Source organism: Patiria miniata, unplaced genomic scaffold, assembly GCF_015706575.1.
Source record: "Patiria miniata isolate m_02_andy unplaced genomic scaffold, ASM1570657v1 HiC_scaffold_20, whole genome shotgun sequence".
Classification (NCBI taxonomy): Eukaryota; Metazoa; Echinodermata; class Asteroidea; order Valvatida; family Asterinidae; genus Patiria; species Patiria miniata.
Window position 1 is genome coordinate 27102784 of NW_024037059.1, and position 14490 is coordinate 27117273.

Here is a 14490-nt window from a genome sequence, read left to right on the forward strand (position 1 = left end):
GTCACCAGACGCTGCATTTGAAATATGAATACTGTAGCATTCCAGTAACGCACCACTTGACAAGAGAGAAAACGCTGACTGTTTACCCCTCCCCCCCCCCAAAAAAACACTCACACAATTATATAGAGCTGCTACGTGCAAGCTTGTGCTAAAAAACGTAAAACTTTATTTCATACCAGAAACAGGCCACGCAAGCCATTATTATTGGTCAGTAATGGTTTCATGAATATTCAAGGCACGACTTAAAGGGAATATACAACGTTTTGCTTTTGCAAAAATTGGGGGGCAGTATTAACAAAACAGTAAGTTTTTTCCAACGATGGTCGGCCTGGAAATTGATACAAAAAAAACACACTTTTTTGGAAATCACAATACACCAGATGCCATGATTTCACAGGATGCTTGAGACAATGTACTGACAGTCCGACGGTATTGCATGATAATTTCATGAACATTTGGTAGTTTCGTTTCTTGATGTTCGCAAGTATTGTATATTGCCTTTTAAGCGGTATTCGTTCGGGGATCTGCTACCTTATGCCTGAGTCACGTGGCATATTTCGTCATGCGCAGTTCTCAAAGGAGTCAGTCACGTGGAGGGGAACGTGAGAGTTACTTCGGTTGCTGCATAATAAAAGTTACAATTTTCCCACTTGTAATCAGACTGCCAATTCGAACGCGTACATGAACGATACTCAACAGCACTGCCTGCTTATCAGTCATCTTTAATTCCTCATCCGGCATTGGTAAGTCCCGTATTATTTACAGGGTGAGTAAAACAAAAGGAAACCAAAATGGTGCCCCTGTGTAAAAAAAAAAAAAAAAAAAAGAAGTTCTGCATGCACTGTATAGCGCTTTCCAGATCTTGGATATGAAAACTCAATTAATAAGCTTTCTTTTAGTGAAAGAATATTTGTCCAGTTTTGATCACAAACGTGGGGTTTTAACTTTGTCAACGGATCACATTTAAGGTATCGGTAAGTGATATTTCAGTAAAAGGGAAACTATGTCGTATTCTGATGGCAGGCATTAATATTACGCTTGTTGTTTGCACTTGTTATTTACCTTTTATCCAGTAAACCAAGAAAACTGACCCCCAATCAATCAAGTTACAAAAGGGAATGGTATTCGCGGCTGAATGCTTGCAGGACTTCCCTGAGGCATTTGTTTTTAGCGCAAGGTCACCTCTTTGTTCGGTCGGATAAAGACACCGATGCTCGTATGAATTTGACGTTGAAGATACCCTAAAGTGGTCTCGTGAATATGATGATTTTTTTTCCATTTGTACCTCTTTGTTCATTTTGCTTTTTTATCAAACTTCGTATTGCATTTCTAAAGTCTCTTTCGGTGCTCAGGCCTAAATGGATTTGTGGCGAGATAAATTTTCACATACATGCATAGTGACGTCATTTTAGGGAGAGCTGATCTAGTCTTACAATCTAAAAACACGTATTAAAATTTGGTTGATTAAAAAAGTCGGTTAGAATTTTAACCAATGTGTTCTTTTGGTCAATTTGACCATATACACTTTACCCAACGTTGGGTAAAATTGGTTCACTTTTGGAACCAACTTTTTAACCAACTGTTAATTGTGTTGTTCACCTGGTAACCAACGGTTGGTTAAAATGAGTCATTTTACCCAACGTTGATTAAATTTAACCAAATTTAGCCGCTTTGGAAACATTTCAGGTTATTTGTTTTGAACTTTGTTATTACATGTTATTTGTTGGTTTGTTAAAATTGGGCAAGTAGCCAATGGGTAAATTGAGTCAATATTTTGTACGATAAAAAAATCTTGTACCAAATTACACCATATTGAAGTTTATCCTGTGATTGTTTCAACCTTTTTCTTCTCAGAAAGAAATCAGCAAAAAAAAAAAGGATGAAGGGATTCACCTGTTTGGTTCTGTTGATGTGCCTGAGCTGCGTCTTTGCCATGGCACTTCGTCAAGGTATGTGCGAGTGCTGTACGTGTTGGTCGTTCCTTGCCGCATTCCTTACTGCATGGCAAGTAGGGTTTTCAAGGACAAAATTAGTTACCATTTTATCTGAGAAAAGTTTACCCATTCCTATTGGTCGAGAGCCCGTCACGTGGCCGGTCTTAAACGGTCGATAAAGATCGACTGGCTGATCTTGAACCCTTTTCCAGTGTCACATGAAATTTGGATGAAGTATTAATATTGTTTTGGTCGAAAGTTCACGATCCTCACGTGGGAATGTGCAATACCAGTGATCGGAGTCAGTATTCATATGGTCTTAACTTGGTTGATTTGATTCCCAGAGAGAGATACTAAGGACCAGTTGTTGGAACTGCTCCTGGAGCGATACTTGGAGGGCAGATCGCGACAGGATCGGGACGGATACGGAAAAGACCGATCCCTAGAGGAGGACCGTAAGTTGTACAAAACGCATATAGCTGTTGTTGTTTTTTTACTTGACAGTCGCCTATATGTGAAGAATGTTTTCATATAAACCATGGGATCTCATGACAAAACGTTCCTGAGCCTCTGATAAATTGGTAAATACAGGGCGAGTCAGAATATTCTGGACCCAAGTCAGGTATATTTTTGTTGTGGCATATAAAGTATATTGAGAAAAAAACTTAGTGTTTCATATATGAATGGTTATTACCAAAATTTGGAATTTTTCAAATTGGTGGCAGTGGTGGTGAGGAGTTTTGCCATTTTCATTGAAGTCGCTCATTTTCCAGCCTGCACACAGAATTGGTTTTGCATTTTTAAATGTGCCAATAACTACTTTGTTGTTGTAGTGAGACGTTTTTTACGAGGCACCGTACAATTGGCACACAGCCCAGAAAAAAAATGTGTACAAACGCGCACTCAGTGCGTGTACGCGCGAGTTTTCTGCTTCCACACCAAACTGTGCAATATGGAGGCCTAGCTCACTACACAGTTGTACACTTGCCAGGCCTTCGGGGAACTTCGGGGAACCTGATTGAAATATTAGAACCAAGAATATTAGGAACCTGATTAAAACATTAGAACCAAGAATATTAGGAACCTGATTAAAATATTAGAACCAAGAACATTAGACACCTGGAAATCTTAGGAAGCGGGGCAACTTTAGAAATACAAACATTGTGATTATAATTTATCATTGACAATGTTATTACAATTTATAGAGCTGAAAGTTGAATCCAAGTTATATGATTTTTGTAACACTTGTTTTGTGAGTTAGATTGAGATTCAGATCCAGAACTATTGTAATTGATTTTGTAAACGAGTAATCTGTAACAAGTTCATGAGACCAAACATAATTTGACCCCTCCTAGTGTTTTGTCTTGGTTGTCCTTGGCGTCCTTAAATCCAATCATTTGAGCGGACCTCCTTAATGGCGTACCGCTACAAAAGTGGCGTCGTAGATAGGATTCGTCACAACTTATTTACCTACTAAGCTTAAAGTATTTTTTTCTTCCATGTCTACTCCTCCTGCTACAAAAGTGGCGTCGTAGACAGGATGCCTTGGACAATGTAGGATAAACAGTTTCCTTAATTGTAAATTATTAAGTTCTCCGAACGCCTTTTCCTCGCTGTGGCCGTCCATTTATCATGGAGCGTCGTACGAGATGGGATTTGCTGTTGCTGTTACCATGCAAGATGTTTCTCCTCATTCGCCAGGCTGTGATGCGCCGTTTCACTTGTTGAGGGACATGATCATCTCTTCCATTTTGTATTATTGACTGGGCTGCATTTTTTTATAGTATTGTCAGCAGGTGTAGTTTTGGTCACTTGTAGTTTTAACCTACATACACTTGTGCAATTTTATCTTCCATGTGAAGTGTATTTTGACTTTGGTATCCATTCTTTTGTAGATCTGCATTTGTACAGATTAAGCCTTTTGGCCTACGTGTAGCTGAAGTCAAATTTGTGTGCACAGTTGGTTTGTATGTAGAGTATGGCCTGATTGTATTTTTGCTGACTTAATTTGCAGACCCTTGTATATTTTGACATATTGACGTGAAGTTTGACGTGCATGATGTGCATTTCATATTTTGTCTGTGCATTTTGTCTATTTTTGACATGATTCAGTCTGTATTTAGGCTGTAATTTTGGGTTGGATTTTGTGTGTACAAGTTATGTCATTGTATCCCTTGTAGGATGGAAAATAGGCTGTATTGTGACCCTGTTATATCTGTGTAGGTACAGATTTTTTGTCAAATTTGTGAAGCCTTGTAATTTCATGTACACTGTAGGCCGTAGGTGGTCATTTATATCACAACCATGGTTTTGCCAGACAGTACTTGTTAAGTCACATCAGTTTTTAGCACAAACTATTGTCAATGTGTTTTCAAATTTATTAGAGGATGGTCACGATGAGGTCCACTTACTCAATGAACAGCCTTGTGAATCTGTTGATTCCATTTCTAAGCTAAGTGTAGCTAAGTCAATAGAGACAGCACTCAATGAGCATGCTGCTATTTTACTCACGTTTGTTGAAGACCAACAGGTCAAAAACCTGGAAAGTTTGTCTTCTGATCTAATGGTGTCCCAGGTGGTGATATTCCCAGTGAAATTAGTGAGACAAATGTTGATTCTGAGCCAGTAGTTATTGTCCCTGCATGTACCGATGTAGCAGCTGTTCTAGAGGTAGAGGTGTCAGAACAGATTTTGATAAAACCTGTTGATGGTATTGTGGAAGTCTCTGATCACCACGAGGTTGTTGATGTAAGGCCTGTTTTAGAGCCCAGTGTTGTGTTTGCACCCGTTTGTGATGACTTGGAAAATAAGTCGATATTAAGTTGCAAGCCGCAGGAGTGTGTTGTATCTCCTGGTTATTCTTCATCACATGTTTTACTGCCTCCTTTTGAGAAAAGGCTCAATTTAGTTTTGGAATGTCACCCATCACTGCAAGTGCCAAACGCCAAGGCAGGAGAAAAAGTAGGGAACCACTGGGCTACCCTCACTTTTCATCTTTGTGCATTTGAGATATGGCCAACAGTGTTGCCAGATGCAGAGACTGGCAAAGCACCACATGATGAAAAGGAAACATGTGGGTCTCTGGCAAAATGCCATTACTTAAATTGTGTCCAATGACATAACAGATAAGCAGTTTGAAATTTAATGCAGTGAAAGGTTCCATTTGAACCTTTACTTGGTCAATGCTCTCGTCGTTATTCGTCCCGTAAACGGTCAATCGTCGGCATATATCCTCACGCGCTATATACACATGCATGTAAAAATACAGCGCGAACAGCGACCTCACGCGGCCACTATTTTTATATGCAAATCAGTTGGGGACGATCTCGAGCCTTGGTTCAATCGTCCATGTGTGGTTTTGGGGGTGGTGCTCATTATGTTAATAGCCTTAGCTGACCTTAAATGTCGTTTTCTTATTGGTCGATCGTTGCGTGGAAACTTGCATAGTGAAACGTGTCACCGTACATGATCCATACACGTACACGTTGTGTGTCTCTGCACACGGCACCAATGCACAAAAACTGTGGTTCCTGTCACGTCCGCAAAAGGCGAATAGCTGCAAACAATTTGATGACGTCCGGATTTACCAAGGTGTGATTGGACACTCCACATATTAGCCCCGCCTACACTTATCTGTATTCGCATACGAGGTCGTGCGCTAGAAATCCAGCGCAAAATAAAGAAAAACATAAGCTTTTGCCGACGATTGAACCAAGGCTCGAGATCGTCCCCAACTGATTTGCATAAAAAATTAGTGGCCGCATGAGGTCGCTGTTCGCGCTGTATTTTTACATGCATGTGCATAGCGCGTGAGGATATATGCCGACGATTGACCGCGTACGGGACGAATAACGACGAGAGCATTGACCAAGGCTAATTGGAACCATGTGTTTCATCACGATCATATACGATCCGAGTATATTTGATGCACAAAATCGTCGCTGAATTTCAAGTGTTCTAATTGAAAGCAATGAATAGTATTTATCAACTCATTTAAAAAAATTAATAAGCAATTAACAGTTAATTAAACCTATATTATACTCGGAAATACTAGGGGGTCTACATCCGAGTGTCGACGAAACGACTTTGGCAAACTTCGGAAACTTTCGGAAAAAGGAGGAATACCTCCCGTTTTAGTCACGTGACGTAAATTGTAATACGATGTATTACCGGAGGCGACCGGACCTAAGATTCATCAGGAAAAGTCAGAATCTTTTGGTCTGGGAACCAGACTACATCCAACCCAACGGGCGCCACGCGCTCAACCGACGCTTTCTACTTTGTGGACTCGAGACACGGATACAATTATTAAAACGAAAATATTGGCGTTTTAGATGACAATACTCTCGATGTTTGTGTAAGGAGAATGGGGTATCGTTTGCCAAGGTGATGGGTATGTGCACATTGTGCCGGGTGCGGTTCTATATCGAAAAAAAAGAAAGGAAAACCTCATTTAAATCATCTGATATTTGTGGAAGATTGTCTAAAACAAAATATGTGAGCTTCCTACGAATATCAGGAAAAAGAGGAAACCTCTTTCGAAATTTGTAATAACGAAAACAATTGCGATTCGTCACAACAGGTTCGGAACTCTCTCTTAACTAGGAGCAAATATAAATTACGCTTTCAAAGGGGAATAATTAAGGTGTTGAGTTTGGTTAGCCTATATAGAACCGCACCTGGCCTGCATTCTGTTTAGTTAGCTTGCATCGTTTATGCATTCTTAACACGGGTAATTGTATTACATTGATATAATTATTTCTGATATAGCTTGCTCTCTTAACATGTTATTTTTTTAGCTACTCAATCATAACCGTATAACTTTTAAGTCTTGACCCCACTTATATTCATTACCCTATCCCTAAAAACCCTTACCCAGACCCTAACCCTCACCAAGTGCTTCCTCAAACCAAATGAAAATGTCTTTATCCTGAGAGGCACATTTAATCCCTTATTCCTCCCCATTTCCTTTTTTTTCATTCTGAAACTGACATGATATTCAATAAAACAACTCATTTAATTTTGGAGAATATTCATAGGCTGGAGTTTGCGTCGGGGTGATGTAAATTTAATAGGTTTGGCCCTTCACCGGCGAATAAACACTGTATACTTAGTGTGTTACCTCCTGACGGTGAAAGTTGGTGAAAAAAATCACTCGGGTGGGACTCGAACCTCAAGCAAGAGGTCGTGGGTTCGAGTCCCAACCCCGAGTGATTTTGTCCAATATATTCACTCGGGAGGCAACACACTGAGTATAAAGTGTTTATACGTCGGTGAAGGGAAAACTTAATATTAATTGTGGAGAATGTTGTAGAATTTGCTCAGAATATAAAAATTACCTTAGAGTTTCTTTAGAATGAGGGGATTTCCTCAATTTTCCTATTTTGTCCATCTCCTTAGAACTTCCTTCCAAAGTAAAATTGTCCTTAAAGTGAGGAAATTTCCATGAAAGTGGAAGCACTGCCCTTACCCTAACCCTAACCCTTGCCCTAATCCTATAAACCCAAACCCTATCAGTCGTAGCCCCACCCGAACCCAAACCCTATCATCCCAAAGTTGTCCGAGTTTACCTCTTTGCGCCCAAGTAACTTTTTACTGTCAGTATCAGCTCTTATCGTATGGTATTGGGTAAAAGTGCATTTGGTAATTGTAGTTGAATTGGAATTAAAAAATAGGGTATGCAAACCGTCTTTGTACAATCTTGCACAGTCTCGTATTGAAATGCCTGATAAAGTTAACGTTTACCGTCAACATTTCGGAATTTTAATGGCAGATACACTTATAGTGGGTGCTGCCTGCACAATGTATTAGAGATGGCTATTACATTATTTCGAGCAGATTCGCTTATTATTTATGCAAGACAACCGCATCTTGACCTCAAGATTTTGACCAATCAGCGTGCGCTTTCTATATAGGCTAGGATCTTCGGTCACACCGTTGTCGCATGACATGGATAAAACAAAAATATCCTAGACACAGCAACAAAGGCTGTGGTCGCGCGCTCTGTGGTATAATGTAACACGACAAGCGCCCGGCTGTTGTTGTATAACAAAACACTGCATTCGAACTGACCAATCACAGTTTTAGTCCTGATTTTTGAATGAAATGACGTCACGATTTAGTAAAGTCGACTCCGATTGGCTAAGGCGCGAGATCGCATTAACCTGCATGCTGTGACATAATCAGACGTTATACTCGAGACTTGGCTCCGTGGATAACGGGTGATATATACTCGGACTACATACAGCGCGCCCTCTTGTAGCATTTTTTCTTTCCTTTCAGTTAAGTGAATTCGTGGCCGGCTGTTCATCCAAGTGATCACGTGAGTCTGCGACTACCTATCGACCAACCTAAATTCTTTTTTCCCTCAGAAATGCAAATGCATAGGAATTGCTCACTAGGAACAAACTTTTTTGATAGTTGTATTGTATTATGGGTGTGGATGATAAACAAGCAATGTAGTTTAAGCACAGACCTATGGGCAGTGAACATTCAAACTTAAATTGATTTTCTTCCATAGTTTTTCAAGAAAAGTAATGATAATTGATTCTTATATTAATGCATAGAATACAAGAAATATAATCTCTAAACAAAAGTTTTTTGAATGGAAAAAAATAAATCAACTTGACATTTCTCTCCAGGTACCAGTCACCAGGCCAAGAGGAACGATTGTGATTGGCCAGTACGTGTTGCAAGTGTTGGCTTGAAATTTTGATTATTGGTTCTGAATAATGAAACTGGTATCTATAAAATAGGGATTCCCCAAAACATTCTTCATTCTCATAAGCATAAAAAGAGAAGTGATTTTTAACATAATTATATTTCAATTTACCGATGCAACAATGTGTGAAAAGGTGCTCACCAATTTCCTTCCACATCTCCTTCTAAGGGACCCCGCTGGGAATAGTCGAAAGACGTTCGTGGGCTATTCCGGTCAATTGCCGAATAGTAATCACACCCACACACACACACAAACAAACAAACAAACAAACAAACACCCCAACACCCCAAGACCCCAAGACCCCAACAAACACACAAAAATACACATCTTTAACATCTGTGTTTTCCCCATAGAGCTATATTGTACTAAAGTACTAAAGCGCTGACTCGATGTACAAAGTGATGTGTGCTGGCGCATCCATGTTTGTACCAAAACTTATGGAAAACTCCAAATGCTTATCCTGTAGTCTGGTTCCCGGACCCTACTTCAGACGAAACGGAGCAATTAATAGACGTCCGGGAATTGTCAGGTCAGGGAACCAGGGAGATGGCTTGCACCTGTTCACGAATGTGTAACCGATTGCAAACAAAAACTGGACCAACTAAATTTGGTAACCTGTCAGGGTTTTCCCCAATCGTTGGAAATTGATACAAACATTCCACTTGTCTTGAAAATGACAGCACATCAGGTGTCATAATTTCACAGGATCCTGAGACTATTATTCACTTACAGTCAAGTAAGGTATTTCAAAAGAATAATTTGGCAGCTGTTATGTTTGCAAATGTTGTACATTACCCTTAAAACCCTTTACCAAATCAATTTCAATATGTAGAACGCAATGCATTTTTGCCCATGTGTTTAACAGTTTACTTTTTTAGCTCCGCTATATATATATATATATATATATATATATATATATATATATATATATATATATATATATATATATATATATATATATATATATATATATATATATATATATATATATATATATATATATATATATATATATATATATATATTATATATATATATATATATATATATATATATATATATATATATATATATATATATATATATATATATATATATATATATATATATATATATAATATATATATATATATATATATATATATATATATATATATATATATAATAAAAAAAATACTGCAGGAGGAACAGAATTCGATGGCTTTTTTAAATTTTAAAGTTAATGAGCGGAAAATAACAAACCGACGTGTAGCATATGCTAAAAATGCAAATAACCTGTCAATAACACTGTTCAGAATGCAATGTTACCACAGAACAACAAGGGAATTCCCAAGCATAATATATCCGCACGAAGTCAGATTTTATGGAAACCATAGATGCATGTTATGACAATATTACTAAATCTAAAAATTAATGTGGCCTGACGTTGCGAACTTAGCAAGTTCTTCTTCAGAGGCTAAAACAGAAATGACAGAGGTACATACATTAACATGGGGGTGCACACAAACATGCAGGGCTGAAAGAAGAAACACAAAAGGAGGATTAGGTGGGAAAGGTGTGAAAAGATGCAGGGGAGGGTGGATGAGAGAACAAAGAAACAAAGGGAGATGGCAAACCACAAGGGGTCTGGTATAAACAGGGGAAGGACCAGAAGGGGGAAGGATCAAAGGTCACAGGGAGTGGGAACGGACAAAAGAGTGTGAGAGTGAAGGGGGATGATGCGGGGGGGGAACAGTATGGAGGTGGAAAGGGATGAAAGATGGGGGAAGATGGGTAAACACAAACAAGGAAGACCTGGTGGATTATCTGTAACAGAAGACAATGGAGGAAGAAAAGGATTAATCATTTCCAAGTTGGATGTTGAGACCATGTGGTTGAATAGTTCGAAGACGATTCATCCACACTTTCTCTCTGCTGAGGCGAACTGAGTCCTTGCGATGGCCAAGAGATTCAATGCCCTGCAAAATCATATCAGAAATGGAGTGGTTAGGTAGGTTGAAGTGATGACCAACAGGGGTGTTTATATAACCGACATACAGATCCTTGTCATTTGATTGGTGGAACTCACATCACGTGGCATTCGTTATTGCTCCCATTCATGCCGCGGCTCCAAAAGTACTATCCGCCCATGGGGAATGGGAAATACTATTCAACAGTTAGGATCATGACGCGGTATTTGTGTGCAAATGCATGCTGGTGTGCGCGTTCAGCGTTGCGCGTAGCGCGTATTGTTCCAAAGAGCCAGCGCTACAGAGTTGGGGTTCAGACATTTTCGTGAAAGGGTGGTTTGGAAGAGAGAAATACATTTTCCTCCAGTTTTGTATTGAAAAAAAGTTCAAATATATCAAATGACAAGGATCTATATGTCAGTTATATAAAACAAATATTGAGTGGCTTTAAATTGTGAAATGGCAGGAATATTATCGCTCGGTAAAATCTGGACTTTTCCAGTTCACTCGGCTTCGCCTCGTGAAATGGAAAAGTCCAGATTTTACCTTGCGATAATATTCCTCCCATTCCACGCTGAGCCACTCAATATTTGTATACTAGTTTCTTGGTGTTGACCGTTGACCGGTGGGCACAGAAACGCTTCTTGAGCGTATTCTTATTACTAGTTACGAGCGCGAGTGGAACACGCAATTCAGTTTGTATAAACGTAGTGCGTCTGTGTGCCTGAGACCAGGAGCGTGTGTATGGGATAACGAATGTATCGTCAAGCGAACTTGACGCACAGTAAAGATGGAAGATGCATGCTGTGCACAATCGTATCAGCGGTTAAGCTCGACGCGTGTGCAGAAAGAACCGCTCGCACATCTTGGAATAACGTGATATGCAGAGTGCGATATACAGATCGTGGTATTAGGTTTATTATATAAACGACATACAGATCCTTGTCATTTGATTGGTGGAACTCACTGCTCCCATTCATGCCGCGGCTCAAAAAAGTACTATCCGCCAATGGGGAATGGGAAATACTATTCAACAGTTAGGATCATGACGCGTTATTTGTGTGCAAATGCATGCTGGTGTGCGCGTTCGGCGTTGCGCGTAGCGCGTATTGTTCCAAAGAGCCAGCGCTACAGCATTGGGTTCAAACATTTTCGTGAAGGGGTGGTTTGGAAAAGACAAATACATTTTCCTCCAGTTTTGTATTGATTATGGGATAATCTACAAAACCCTTCTCCTAACATACCAATGTCTCCATCGTCTCGCCCCTACTTACCTCCAGCAATTAATCCATAAATATGAACCTCGTAGAAATCTTCGATCAAGCTCACAATCCCTGCTCGCCTGCTCCTCAACATCGACAAGGTCATACGGTCAGCGAGCGTTTTCATCTGCAGCCCCAACCCTCTGGAACAAACTACCCAATCACATCAAGGAAGCCCCAACCCTGGACATTTTCAAAGCTAATCTTAAAACCCATCTGTTCACTGCAAATGATATATAATGTTAGTGTTTTCCTCTGTTAATTGTTCAGCGCATTGGGACCCCGTGTAAAATGCGCTTTATAAGAATGGTTTATTATTATTATTATTATTTTTGAAATAAAAGTTCAAATATATCAAATGGCAAGGATCTATATGTCAGCTATATAAAACAAATATTGAGTGGCTTTAAGTAGTGAAATGGGAGGAATATTATCGCTCGGTAAAATCTGGACTTTTCCAGTTCACTCGGCTTCGCCTCGTGAAATGGAAAAGTCCAGATTTTACCTCACGATAATATTCCTCCCATTCCACGCTGACCCACTCAATATTTGTATACTATCACACTGTACGTTGTTGCCTTGGATCGAGCAATCAGGAGCAAGGAGTCAAGTTTGCTGGAAGATAAATCTATTGTTAACCATACATTCCGTGTTATACATTCCCACCCCTGCTCTGAATTATGGAAGGCAAATGAACTTTTCATTAAATCTTTAAACCTATTGAGTGCCTCCTCTAGAAAATGAGCCCCGCAATTAAAATTTATGCACGCATGCGCATAAAGAGGCAGCAAGCAGAAATGGATATATGGCATTTATCAAAGTCTTAAAATTACCATACCATATTGTCAATTAAAAATCCTTTGCCGATTTTGAAACGAACGATAATCATATTACATGTACTTGAATATTGTGTCCTTGTACTTAATATATTTTCCTAGCTCTAACTTGCATGTAAAATTGCAACTGAACTGAATTCGACAAATTCGACCAATTAAGTTACCTGGCTGAAATTAACTTGGATCATAAATTAATAAATGAAGTTCCGAGCATGCATGCAACAGGAGGAGGCCAAATACATGTCCTTGTTTAGGGATTGCAATATACGCGGATGCATGGAAGGCACAACTTCTCCGCTCGAGGCTCGTGCTCCCTGCTCAGAGTTGCAAACTGAACCCCAGTTACGCCCCTAGTAACACAAATGAAGGAACTAGATTTATGTCAAGTATGTTTGTGGACAAACATAGGGCTGCTTCGGTAACTTTTTGTGACATGGGACATGTAAAGTTGCAAGTATAAGTTCCATCAAGGAAGGATGTGTACTTCTGTTTATAATAAATGGTGGCATATAATAGGTGTTTACATTCTCTTAGGGCTTTGAATTATGACGTAACATGTCACGTGATTACGTCATGATGACGTTACATCAATTTTCATCTATAACACATCACGGTCTAGGTACACACCAACAATCAACATAATCAGACCTGTAGTTCTGTAGATATTGGCCATCAAATTATGCACTTTTAATATGAGGTCACAATATGACATCATTGTGATGTCACTTAAATTTTCATCTATAACACATCCCGGTTTAGGTTCATACCAACTTTCAACCCAATCAGACCTGTAGTTCTGTAGATATTGGCTTATATAAATATGCAATTTTAATACGACGTCAGATGTCACGTGATGACTCATCGTGACGTCACTTTAATGTTCATCTTTAACACACCCCTAAATCCTTTCCAGTACAATCAATTTGTTTAAAAAATCTTCTTAAACGGACTGACAACTTTCAGTAAACATGTTATGAACACATACAAGTTATTTCTGGCTTGATGACGTCATAAGTCAAAAACGGTAGTGAATACTGATTAGTTCGGAGTGGATAAATGTTCCTTGTGAAGTTAAAATAACGTATGAAAATATGGAAAATATAAGTGTATGCATTAATAACACCTAACTTCCGGTTTGATGACGTCAAAGTATTCTGGATCACAGGATCCTGAGACTATTATTCACTTACAGTCAAGTAAGGTATTTCAAAAGAATAATTTGGCAGTTGTTATGTTTGCAAATGTTGTACATTACCCTTAAAACCCTTTACCAAATCAATTTCAATATGTAGAACGAAATGCATTTTTGCCCATGTGTTTAACAGTTTATTTTTTAAGCTCCGCTATATGAAAAAAATTCTGCAGGAAGAACAGAATTCGATAGCTTTTTAAATTTTAAAGTTAATGAGCTTTTAGAATTCGAACTGGCCTCTTGTCGCAGGGCACTCTTGGTGGTCTATTGGTTATGAAATGTGCTCTATAATTCAAGGATCGTGGGTTTGAATTCCACCTGTGAAGAATGCATGTTGATGTCGGTGGTGCATGGGTTAACTGGTCTGTCGGTCGGTCGGTCGGTCTGTCGGTCGGTTGGTTGTAGTGTTCGGCTAGGCGTGTTTTCTAGTCTCTCTTTGTATTTTCTGGGGGGGTGGTACATTTTGTTAAGTTGAATAGTTATTAATTGTTTTATTGCACTGCATCTACGGGCAATTTTGATGTGAAATCATGGCGCTTTATCAATGTTATTCTTATTATTATTATTCAAGTCATGTGTCCAACCGCCCGATTCAG

At 39.1% G+C, this 14490-nt stretch overlaps 1 long non-coding RNA gene across 1 annotated transcript; it reads left to right on the plus strand.

The window, feature by feature from the left end:
* The first annotated feature begins 568 nt into the window (after window positions 1-568).
* On the plus strand, window positions 569-5128 carry LOC119727290. Its single transcript, XR_005270935.1, has 3 exons — window positions 569-743; window positions 1855-1949; window positions 2279-5128. It is a non-coding gene; the product is annotated as an uncharacterized LOC119727290 (long non-coding RNA).
* The last annotated feature ends 9362 nt before the right edge of the window (window positions 5129-14490 follow it).